The 11,458-nt window shown below is 37.5% G+C and overlaps 1 protein-coding gene across 2 annotated transcripts in view; it reads left to right on the forward strand.

The window, feature by feature from the left end:
* Positions 1-1,020: 1,020 nt before the first annotated feature.
* Positions 1,021-11,458, forward strand: part of LOC145804562 (uncharacterized) — a 41,368-nt gene continuing 30,930 nt past the window's right edge. Inside the window, exons 1-5 of one of the 2 annotated variants that reach the window (XM_082898914.1) lie at positions 1,021-1,175; positions 2,145-2,302; positions 2,406-2,551; positions 8,933-8,995; positions 9,085-9,177. The gene's annotated coding sequence lies outside the window, so the exon portion shown is untranslated. The remainder of the gene's footprint in view (positions 1,176-2,144; positions 2,303-2,405; positions 2,552-8,932; positions 8,996-9,084; positions 9,178-11,458) is intronic. The other variant, XM_082898915.1, reaches the window with a different exon arrangement.

Genomic DNA, 11,458 nt, shown 5'->3' on the forward strand with positions numbered 1-11,458 from the left:
TTTTTTCCTCATCATGCTTTGACATGATGGGCTTGATTTTTAAACCTGCTTGATGTAGTCCAAGTAGAAAGCCATGCACAATGAATTGGGTCTGTGGCAATTTAGAATAAAACACCCACAAAGCCCATAACAATGTACAACAGACCAACAAAAAGAGAGCCTACCCCATTAAGTGGAAAAAAAAAAAAAAGAAAAAGATTCTGAACCCAGGATGCCTCTGTCGAAGAAGACGAAGTTGAACCAGGAAAGTATGCTTCTTCTATACTGTTATTGTCTCTTGTGTGAGTTCTTCCTTCATCTCTTTCTCTGTGAATCACAGATCTAGAGTTCCTACAGGCAACATGAACAAAATCAGTGATTTTTTTATTTTATTTTTGGCTATCATCGTGTCCGAGAAGTGTTCGGAGAGTGTCGGAGGTGTGTCCAGCAACTAAAAGAAGTGAACAAAAGTGGGATAGAAGAGAGGGCATGTCTGACGTGTGTTTGCCGCGTGTTCGAACTTATCTGTGTCCTAGACGTGTTGGACACTAATACGTTAGGCTAGATAGAGTGCATGTGCTTCATAGGTTTTCATATATAATGGATGTGATTCATGAGATGAATGTTTTAACCTCATGGTTATATTAAATGTGCTTTATGTAGGCCAAGGAGTTTCATTTACATGAGATCTCCAAAGTTTTGTAACTTGGAAATTTCACAGTTGTTAATAGAATTAGGGTCTCTATTAGGTCAACAACAACATAATTAACTTTTATGTGGGTGGTTGGGCTTGTCCAACTAGAACATGACATTTTCAGAATATGTCACTTCAAAGGCTGAATTTGTGGTTCATTCGAGTAATGTGGTGTGGGAAATACTAATTTAAGGGATGTGTTACATGATGTCTATCATGGAATTCCTAGAGCATGTCATTTCTTTTCTATCTCAGTTTTGCTACTTACTTCCAATGTTCCCTTTTTTTGTTGGTAACATATTTTTTTTTTGATAATTAATTATCCCTAAATGTTAATAATACAGGCATTGATTTGGAAAATCCAGTTATTGATGTCACTCTATCTCCTCTCACCGGTTATACATCATCTTCTCATGGTTCCAAAGATGTTTTATTGTGTGAACGTGTTCGAGTTGCTGGTCAGTCAAGATTGGAACTTGGGAGTTATGCCAGTGCATATCAGGTTAAATTGGTCCCATCTGCAGTAATTCCTGAGAGATTGCACAACAAAATTCAGATTTGTTTTCACCAGCAAGTGAAATGTCCTTGAATTTTGACTCTTTAACACCCACCCTCTCTCTCTCCCTAATACTCTATGTTACATGGACTCGGGTACAAGTGTCGGGTGCGAGTATGTATTTAGGGGTCGGACTCGGCAAACCTCTAAATGAGGGATATGCGAGGACGTCCAAAAGGTACCCAAAATTAGACACGGGTACGTGGATACGGCTAAACATGGATGTATCAAAAAAATATTATGTATTTTTTTGATAAAGTTACAATAATTTATGGCTCAAAATGATTACGTATTTTTATGATGATGCTACACATTTGTAGTTAAAAAATATTGAATAAAAATTATATATAACGTTATTAAAAAAAATGAATAATTTATTTTCCATGGATATAAGTTAAATTCCAACACCTTAATTAGTATTAGTCCCAAACATGAGAAGCTCATGTAAGACCATCGCCAATGCTGCATCTAATATTTCATCAAATTTAAATTTGATGAAAAACGGCAACTGTTTAACCTCTAACCCTTTCATCATACTCATATCAAATGACGGATGAACCAAAACTTTCATCAAATGGAGGTTTTCATCTTTCATCAAATTTAAATTGTTATCGTTGGGCCAGACATCCTCCCGGATGTCCACCCACGAGCAACTTTGACAGCCTTTTTTGTTCATGTCTGGACGACAGCTAGGACATCCGCCTGGATGTCCTCCCGGACAACCGGGGATGTGAAAAAATCTGATAAAAATTCTAGTCTTAGTATTAGAGTGAACGGTATCATACCCTTGTTGTGTTGTGTCATGTCGACACGGGTACCACTCAAATTACGAAGAGTCCGTGTAATGTAGCTGATACTTCAACGCGATAGTTATGTTGATTGAAAATAGTATCTCACATAGAAAGTGTTTTGTAGGAATGCTTCACGTGGTTTATGTCAATGTGAAACCGATGAATGGAAAACTGTCCACAAGGAGCTTTGGAGCTCTGTAATGTCACCTTATGAGGACAGATATGTTGATGTGAAGTATGTTGATAAAATTGCTGGTTATGTGACGGTAACAGTTGATAAAGGTCAGGATTTATCTCCTGGTGCTTGGGTTTAATTTATCTCTGTCTGTCTCCCTCCCTCCCTCTATCTTTTGATGTTTGTCTTTGGCTTTTGTGGTTTGTGCAGAGTTTCAAAGATGGCGTCTCTTTTGTCTTGCTTTTGGTTTTGTTTTATTGCTGTTGGCACCAGTGGTCAGCAGTTGGGTTCCCTTCTATTATAGCAGTTGAATGGCTGTTGGAGTTTTTCTTGTCATTATTATCCTTCTTTTTCAGGTATTTGGATTTGATGTGCATTGTATAGTAGTCTTTTTTTTAAAAGAAAAAAAAAAATCTGTTGCCTTCTATTTTACTCTGTATTCTCATGTGGTGCCCACTTATTCTTCTTAAGGTTTCAATTTCTATCACATTACAAAAATCAAAGTTGTTGGCCTGTTTAGTTGTACAGAAATCTTGAAATGTTTTCAACATGAAACCTTTGCAACCTTTGACAAAAATCTCGTTGTAGAAAATGCAGGCATTCACTGGTAATATTGGTGATATGATCCATAACAACCAAAAATCTTATAACCTGTGTGGATTTTATATTTTCATGGTCTCTCCAAAGGAGACGAAATGATGAGAAATAAAAATAGGGCTTTGATTTTTGTCCTTCTCCAGCTTTAGAATTAAATGATGAAGAGAATGGAAAAGTCTTCTTGTTTCTGTATTGCATGATTTAGGGTGGCACTTCTTGAAGATACAATGAGTAATAGTTGTTTAACGTTGACCAATTAATGTTCCTGTAAAGAGTGATCTGATCTGGGTCCATGGTGCCAAAAAGAAAAGAGGAAGGTCAAGAGTGGCATAGGATGGGACTATAAAAAACAAAAAGGAAAAAAAAAAGAAAAAAGAGTGACATAGGATGGGGCGGTCACAAATTACATGATTGCTTCAGACTTAATTAAGAATATGGATTGGAATAGAGTGGATAAGAGAACAAATTCGTGTACCTGAAGCCAGTTATTTGGGGCTAAGTGATGTAGAACAACCGGAAAAGAAGAATGGTAATACCGAAGAAAGAGAATAAACCACACAGAAAACAAAAGCAAACCCTAAAATACTCAAATACAACTCTCACTTTTCAATACTCATTCAGCGCTGAATAATCCTCCTACATAAAGGCCTAGTTACCCTTCTTATGAGAGGAAAACTTAGCATCATGACTTGTGTTAGATTCATTATTTTTTGTTGGAAATGGGAAGAAAATAATTCTGCTAGGATATGGCTGAATTCTTTGGGATATCACAGCTATAAATATTTAGATTTAGTCAATACTATAGAATAGGAAATTTTATATTTAGAATCAAAATTAGTAGCTAATCAGTCCTCAGAATCAATAGCTAATTAGTAGCTAATCAGTCCCTAATTTTATGCCTTGTATCTCCTATGAATAGAGGTGTTGTGTAGATTGTTTAAGAGATGAGAATAAGAAATGTTATTCTTTCTAGCTTTCATGGTATTAGAGCTAGGGAAGCTAATCCTAGAACCTGCTAGCTGTCCTTCACCATGTTAGAAACCACATCTGAATCCACTGTTACTGCTTCATCGAAAAACATTGAGAAAAATGCCTCCAACATTGATTCTCACTCGGTGCAAATCACTAGCATTAAACTCAATGATGATAATTTCCTGCGTTGGTCTCAGTCAGTCCGGATGTACATTCGGGGCCGAGGAAAGATCGGATTCTTAACCAGCAAAAGAGGACTCGGCAAATGCTACCTGGGATGCTAAAAACTCCATGGTCATGACATGGTTAGTGAATTCCATGAAAGAAGACATTAGCTCCAACTATATGTGTTATCCAATAGCCAAAGAACTCTGGGATAATATCACCCAGATGTATTCGGATTTGGGAAATGAGTCACAAATATATGAGTTGACAATTAAACTTGGTGAAATTCGTCAAGGAGAGGACAATGTCACTGAGTACTTCAATTCTCTGACAAGATTGTGGCAAGATTTGGACATGTTCAATGATTATGAGTGGAAGTCAACCGAGGGTTGCAATCACAACAGAAAGATGGTGGAGGATCACCGTATCTACAAATTCCTTGCTGGCTTAAACATCGAATTTGATGAAGTTAGAGGGAGAATAATTGGCCGCCAACCTCTGCCTCCTATTGGTGATGTCTTTGCTGAAGTTAGGAGAGAAGAAAGTCGTAGGAATGTGATGCTTGGGAAAAAGGGAGCTGTTGCACCTGTGGAACACTCATCCATGATTGCATTGGATGCAAGCGCAAACAAGGTTTTTATACCACGGCATAATGAAAAATCTCGAGTATGGTGTGATTATTGCAATAAACCACGCCATACCCGAGAAAACTGTTGGAAGATCCATGGGAAGCCTGCAACTTGGAAGAGCAGCAAATCACGTGACAGACCAATTCATGCATCCTTCTATGCCAATGAGGTTGAAACAAGTCTGTTCAGTAAGGAGCAGATGGATCATCTTCTTAAACTGCTAAAATTCAATTCTTTATCGAGCACTTCTAGTGGTTCTCTTGCACAAAAAGGTTGCAATCCTTATGCTCTATCTTGCAGTCAAAATTTTGTTCCTTGGATCATTGATTCGGGGGCATCTGATCACATGATTTCTTTCTCTTCTTTATTCATTACTTATTTATCTTGTTCTGAAAGTGAAAGAGTTAGGATTGCTAATGGCAGTTTCTCACCCATTGTAGGAAAAGGTCAAATAAAAATTTCAGAAAATATTACTCCACTCTGTCCTTCATGTTCCTAAATTGGCTTGCAATTTGTTGTCTGTCATTAAATTATCCAAAAACGCTCATTGTCGTGTTGTTTTCTTTGACTCTAATTGTGAATTTCAGGACCGGAACTCAGGGAGGATGATTGGCAGTGCTAGAATTGTCAATGGTCTTTATTACTTTGATGATGACATATCCAGCAATAAAACAAGTCAAGGCTATGGTTGTAGTATTAGTTCAATTTCGGCTCGTGAGCAAATAATGCTTTGGCATTTTAAACTAGGACATCCCCGTTTTCCATATCTTAAACATTTGTTTCCTAACTTTTTAGCATTTTAAACTAGGACATCCCCGTTTTCCATATCTTAAACATTTGTTTCCTAACTTGTTTAAAAATTTGGATTGTTCGTCATTTCAATGTGAAAGTTGTTATTTATCTAAAAGCCACGAACTACTTATCTTACAAAACCCTATCGTGCCTCTAAACCATTCTACTTAATCCACAGTGATGTGTGGGGTCCCGCCAAGGTTACCACCATGACTGGTGTAAAGTGGTTTATAACTTTTATAGATGATCACACTCGACTTTGCTGGGTTTATTTGATGAAAGACAAATCTAAAGTAAAAAACGTGTTTCAAGATTTTTACAAAATGGTTGATAATCAATTTCATTCAAAAACCAGTATTTTTCAATCTGATAATGAAAAAGAGTACTTCAATGAATATATAGGGAATTTTTTAAGGGAAAAAGATATTTTTCATCAATCTACATGTCGTGACACTTCTCAACAAAATGGTATTGCAGAAAGAAAAAATAACATTTACTCGAAGTAGCTCGAGCCATAATGTTTTCTATGTATGTTCCCAAATATCTATGGGGAGATGTCATTTTGACAGCCTCTTATTTAATTAACAGAATGCCTACCCGGGTTTTGTAATATGTCACACCCCTAGAATATTTCAAAAAAACCTTTCCTGATTGCAGAATTAATTCAGATTTGCCTTTAAAAATTTTTGGCTGTACTGTTTTTGTTCACATACCTAGCCAATTTCGATCCAAACTTGATCCTAGAGCAGAAAAATGTGTATGCTCCAAACGAAAGAGGCTACAAGTGCTATAATCCTCGAACAAAAAAAATTCAGGTTAGTATGGATGTCTCCTTTCTTGAAACTTAATCCTATTTTACCAAAAATTCTCTTCAGGGGGAGAAAGAGAGAGAGGAACAAAATTTTTGGCAGACAACTTCGGATCCCTTACCAAATCCTATTCTCTCATCTCTATCCCTTGTTTTTGAAAAACAAGCACTGAAATAGGGTGTTCAACATATGGAGAACGAAGGAAATCCTAGTCCAACTTCTCCAAACATAAAAGGTTCACAAGCAGGGGGAGAAATACTACAATTGGAACAAATTGTTCCCAAACCTGAGTTTTTGGTTTATGCGCGGAAAAATACTCAAAGAAAAAGTAAAGACCAACCAACCACTTTGCCACAAAGCCAATCAGAATCTCTTGAAAAAGGTCCCTCGAGTAGTTCTGGTAATCCTGATCTGGTTCCTCCTTCATCTGTCTCTACTTCATCTCCATTTCCTTCCGCGGTTTTACCTAATGTTATACCCACTGATTATGATCTTCCTATAGCCATTAGGAAAGGAGTTTGAAAATGTACCCAACATTCCATTGCGAAATATTTATCCTATGATAAACATTCCAATAGTCATTTACTTCAAAAATATCTAACATGTTTGTTCCTAGAACTATTAAGGAAGCCTTGGATGATCTTGATTGGAAATCAGTAGTTATGGAAGAGATGAATGCTTTGGAAAAGAATGGTACTTGGAAGTTAGTGAATCTGCCTAAGGACAAAAAGACAGTAGGGTGCAAATGGGTATTTACAGTGAAGTGCAAAGCTGATGGTAGCGTGAAAAGATTTAAGGCGAGACTCGTGGCAAAAGGGTTTACACAAACCCTCGGGATTGACTACCAAGAAACCTTTGCTCCGGTTGCCGAGATGAACTCAATTCGGGGTTTACTGTCACTAGTTGTTAATTACAACTGGTCTCTACATCAATTAGATGTAAAAAATGCCTTCTTAAATGAAAATCTAGAAGACGTCTATATGAACCTACCTCCAGGTTTTGAGAAGAAGTTTGGTATAGATAAAGTCTACAAATTAAACAAGTATCTATACGGCCTCAAACAATCCCCAATGGTGTGGTTTGAATGATTTGGGAAGGTTGTAAAAAACCTTGGATACAGTCAAAGCCAATCAGACCATACTATGTTCTATAAACACTTAGGAGAAGGTAAAGTACCTATCTTGATTGTTTATGTAGATGACATAATTCTAACAGGTAATGATAGTGCCGAATTGGAAAAATTAAAGAAGGGACTTGCTAAAGATTTCGAGATAAAGGACCTGGGAGCGCTAAAATACTTTCTTGGAATGGAGTTCGCTAGATCTAAGGAGGGCATTTTTGTCACTTAGCCCAAGTACACACTTGACTTGCTCAAAAAAACAGACTTGCTTGGATGTAAAGCTGCTGAAACACCAACCGAGCCTAACTTGAAGCTACAACATGCTAGATTCGAAGACGTGGTGAATATAGACTAGTTTCAGAGACTTGTTGGAAGACCGATCTACTTATCTCATGCACGTCCCGACTTAGCATTCGTAGTAAGCAGAGTAAGCCAATTCATGTATTCACCAGGACAGGAGCACTTTGAAGCAGCATACATGATCCTAAGGTATCTAAAAGGAACTCTTGGTAAAGGTTTGATATTTAAAAAACAAGGACATCTTCAAGTGGAAGTATATACAGATGCAGATTGGGCTGGAAGCATCACTGACCGGAAATCTACCTCAGGCTACTGTACCTTCGTTAGAGGAAATTTGGTTACGTGGTAGAGAAAAAAACAGAACATAGTGGCTAGAAGTAGTGCTGAAGCTGAATTTAGATCGGTGGCTCATGGAATTTGTGAAGCTTTGTGGATCAAGAGATTACTGGAAGATTTAAAAATTCCAAGACCATCATCACCAATGGAAGTGTACTGTGACAACAAGGCAGCAATTGCAATTGCTCATAATCCTGTTCTTCACGACAGAACTAAGCATGTGGAAGTCGACTAGCACTTTATCAAAGAAAAGATTGAGAAGGGATTGATTTGCATGTCTTATATACCCATTGTGGAGTAGATTGCAGATGTTCTTAAAAAGGGACTACACAAGAGGCAGTTCGACCACCTAATCAGCAAGCTGGCCATGGAAGACATATTCAAGCTAGCTTGAGGGGGAGTGTTGGAAATGGGAAGAAAATAATTCTGCAAGGATATGGCTGAATTCTTTGGGATATCACAGCTGTAAATATTTAGATTTAGTCAATAGTATAGAATAGGAAATTTTATATTAGAATTAGAATTAGTAGCTAATTAGTAGCTAATCTGTCCCTAATTTTATGCCTTGTATCTCCTATAAATAGAGGTGCTGCGTACATTGTTTAAAAGATGAGAATAAGAAATATTATTCCTTCTAGCTTTCATTCTTCAATTGAGTTTTGATTGCTGGTTGAATTGTTGGTGATGGGGGAATATATTTGATTCTTCTTCTTATTAGTTTGTTTTGGTGTAATGAATTTCCGGATTTGTTTTGGATTTTGATTATTGAATATATTTGATTTTGCTTTGGAATTATTTCCCTTTTCTCTCCTCTCTTCGTACTCTTCTTACTTCTCTTCTCTTCCTCTTTCTCCTTCTTTATCATTCTTCTAGTGCTACATCTGTTGGAGCATGGGTTTACTATCATTTTGTATGCAAGTGCTATAATTTTATAAACATTTTACTGCCTAGTTTCATATGTTGCTTCTGAATTTATTGATGAAATATCTCATTGGACTGTTGCTGAAATTGGTTTAGGGGATGAAATTATTACCAACTGGGAGGAAAAATGTTTTCTACCTCACTTTATATGGATCGGTGGTAAGTGCTTTTCTGCTTTAGTATTGCAACGTTAGGATCTATTTTTTGGTGTTTGATATCTTATGGAATTGACTTGCGTTTGATGTTAGCTTGGAGCTGGTTCCTTCCTGTTACATCACTTTTCAATGTTGGTCAATTCAATTCTTGTCAGTTTTGGGCTGAGTGAAGAGATGCACAACCCTGTATGTCTTACTACCATTATGTTTATATAATGAAGACTTGTTTACCCAAAGTGATTGGCTTCATTTGGTCTGGAATGTACTGTATTTCAATTTGTTAGTGATGTAGTATAATAAATAGACTAAGAGTCTGTTAAATAGCTTCTTAGTTGTAGTATATAAACAGGTGATGTATTACCCATTGTACTTAGTTTTTGAATAAAGAATATATATTGTGAAAGCTTTGAGGAAACTGCTTTATATTTTCAATATAATACATTGAATTGTACAATATGCCCTATTATATAACCTGTAACTAGCAGCTAACTTAAGGAAATAAAATCCTATGATAAAGGAATATACAAGAATCATGTAATCCTTATTGACCACCAGCACCATCCTTCTGTACATACCTAAAATAGGATACCTAAAATAGAACTATCAATAATCATTCCTTAATTATAGAGATTACATATGACTCCTAAACTGGAGGGATTTCTACACTCCCCCTCAAGTTGGATCATAGATGTTGATCATATCCAACTTGCCAACAAAATCCTCAAATAGTTGCCGAGGTAGTCCTTTGGTAAATGTGTCTGCAATCTGCTCCTTAGTAGGGACATATGTCATGCAAATAGTTCCTTCTTCCACCTTTTCTTTAACAAAGTGTCTGTCAACTTCCACATGTTTGGTTCTGTCATGCTGGATAGGGTTGAGTGAGATACTGATCGCTGCCTTATTGTCACAGTACAGCTTGACAGGTAACTCTAATTCAGCATGTAGTTCTTCCAATATCCTCCGCAGCCATAATCGTTCGCATATTCCCTGAGCAACAGCTCTGAATTCTACTTCTGCACTTCTCCTTGCTACAACATTTTGTTTCTTGCTTTTCCAAGTGACCAGATTTCCCCATACAAAGGTGCAGTATCTTGTCGTGGATCTTCTATCCTCTATGGAGCCGGCCTAATCAACATCAGTGAATATTGCCACTTCTTTTTGTTCACTTGGCTTGAATAATAAGCCTTTCCTTGGAGATCCCTTTAGATATCTTAGGATCTTGAAGACTGCTTCCTGGTGTGCTTCTTTTGGAGATTGCATGTGTTGACTTACTACACTTACTGCGAAAGCTATGTCTGGTCTGGTATGTGACAGGTAGATTAGTTTGCCGACTAATTTTTTATATTTCTCCCTATCCACTGGCTTCCCAACTTCTTCTGTTCTTTTTCCAGCTTCAATAGGTGTGTCACTTGGTTTGCAACCTAGCATGCCTGTTTTGGTCAGGAGATCAAGGGTGTATTTTCGTTGTGAAACACTAATCCCCTTCTTTGATCTAGCTACCTCCATCCCTAGAAAGTATCGCATCTGCCCTAAATCCTTCACTTCAAATTCTGTGGCTAGAACTTTCTTCAATTTTCTCATTTCCTCAATGTCATCGCCGGTGAGGATAATGTCGTCTACATACACAATCAAAATAGTCTTCTTCCCATTTTTGTGTTTGAAAAACATAGTATGGCCGGACTGTCCTGGTCAGTATCCCTCTCCCTTTATTACCTTTGTAAATCTATCAAACCATGCCTTCGGGGATTGTTTGAGTCCTATAAGGACTTTTTTAGTTTACAGACTTCGTTTTCCTCGCCCCTTTTACTGAATCCAGGAGGTAGTGTCATGTATACTTCTTCTTCCAATTCACCATTTAGGAAGGCATTTTTGATGTCGAGTTGTTGATGTGGCCAGTCCAAATTGGCTGCCAGGGACAAGAGCACTCGAATAGTGTTCAACTTTGCCACAGGTGCAAAGGTTTCTGTGTAATCGATGCCATAGGTCTGAGTAAATCCTTTTGCAACCAACCGGGCCTTGTTTCTTTCAACTGTCCCATCTGCTCGGTATTTTATAGTGAATACCCATTTGCAGCCTATTGGTCTCTTTCCTTGTGGCAACTTCATAACTTCCCATGTTTCATTCTTTTCCAGTGCCCTTATTTCCTCTATTACAGCCTCTCTCCATTCTGAAATTTCAAGTGCTTCCTCAACGTTCTTCGGAATTTTGACCCTGTCAAGGTTAGAAGTAAAGGCACGGTATCCTGTGGACAAGGTATTATAAGAGAGAAAATTTTCAACTGGATGAAGTGTACATGAGCGAGGTTTTTTTCTGAGAGCAATGGGCAGATCAATATCATCAGTTTTAGTAGGTTCTATCACATGTTCTGAGTTGTTAGGAGGTTCTTGGTTGCTCGGAGCTACCACCAGATCCAACTCTCTTGGTGCTTAAGGTATGAGTTGCTCATTACCACTTGGTTTCGCCCTTC

The sequence above is a fragment of the Camellia sinensis genome, chromosome 12 (genome assembly GCF_055761805.1).
Source record: "Camellia sinensis isolate YWXY chromosome 12, ASM5576180v1, whole genome shotgun sequence".
NCBI classification, from domain to species: Eukaryota; Viridiplantae; Streptophyta; class Magnoliopsida; order Ericales; family Theaceae; genus Camellia; species Camellia sinensis.